This window comes from Penaeus monodon, chromosome 20 (genome assembly GCF_015228065.2).
Source record: "Penaeus monodon isolate SGIC_2016 chromosome 20, NSTDA_Pmon_1, whole genome shotgun sequence".
NCBI lineage: Eukaryota > Metazoa > Arthropoda > Malacostraca > Decapoda > Penaeidae > Penaeus > Penaeus monodon.
The window spans coordinates 23,200,023-23,201,192 of record NC_051405.1 but is presented as its reverse complement, the minus strand read 5'-3'; the positions used below and the strand labels follow the sequence as shown (position 1 = coordinate 23,201,192).

The 1,170-nt window shown below is 32.9% G+C and overlaps 1 protein-coding gene across 2 annotated transcripts in view; it reads right to left on the bottom strand.

The window, feature by feature from the left end:
* The window catches only part of LOC119585712 (keratinocyte-associated protein 2-like), an 11,044-nt gene that overhangs the window by 8,860 nt on the left and 1,014 nt on the right, over positions 1 to 1,170 (bottom strand). The window lies entirely within an intron of this gene.

Here is a 1,170-nt window from a genome sequence, read left to right as displayed (position 1 = left end):
CACTAATGACAGTCTCTGGTACAACAATTCTAAAAGTATCAAAGGAAAGCTAAATATTTCAATACATCTTTAAAATTATTATCAGCAACCTTGATCCTGGGAATGAGGATAGCAACAGAAATATCACAGCTAAAGAAGAAACTGGAACAGACCTACATAAAAAAAAAAACTAATACCATTCCTGAGAACCAATTGCGGCTGTAGCAAAAAGGATAACCCCACAGCAACAGTAAACTTATGCTTTTCATGTACTCTCTCACTTTCTGCATTGGCTACAACTACAAATTTTCCCCATATTTCTGTAGTTAATTTTGGTATATTTTTATATATGACTGACTTTCATAATAGACTGTGCAAGATATTAATATACTGATAAAATCCAAACAATTTTCATTTGTGATATCTTTGTCATAAACTTGTCCATTATTTTTCCTGTAAGCGATTACAGCAACCATACACGAAAGTTGAAGTGTAGGGATGCTTAGGAATGGTATACATCAACCTGTACACACATAGCTGTGAAATTGCCAGGGTCATCAACAAGTCCTCATTTGTCAGGTTTGTTGGTCTCTCCTGGAGACCAACATATATCATAATAATACATTATAAAATAGGTAATATTTAGAAGGGGGACAGACAAAAATAGAGAAAAAAAAGGTACTGGACATAAAGAACACAATTAGCAATAATCTACTTATAATTTCTTTTTTTTACATCAAAATCCATAAAATTTGTGTTCTCACAGCTTAGGCCAATGATATCTTGATCACTTGGTATTTTCCTAGATCCAGTCTGCAGTTTGAAAGGTATGGCTTCAATTTTCTGAGTTAAAATGTAGTCTGGTTCTGGAAAATCACCAACATCACCATAATTTCTAATCACACATAACTTTCACTCTTCTTTTAACAATATACTGTCCTAACAGCAACCAGTCAAGTTTGATTGTGTCAGAATGTATGCTGCACACTTGTTTGCCTTTCACAATATGTGAAACAGTCCTAAACTGAGTAAATGTTTAGTATTATTGGAAATGATGCCTAACACCTTAAATACAGAACCTGAACTTACCAAGTAGTAGAACAAATCATTTTATGAAAGTTTTCTTCTATATAATTTTCGTTGCAAATTCATAATGACGGTAATAAAAAAAGGTGTAAAATCCAGGAACAC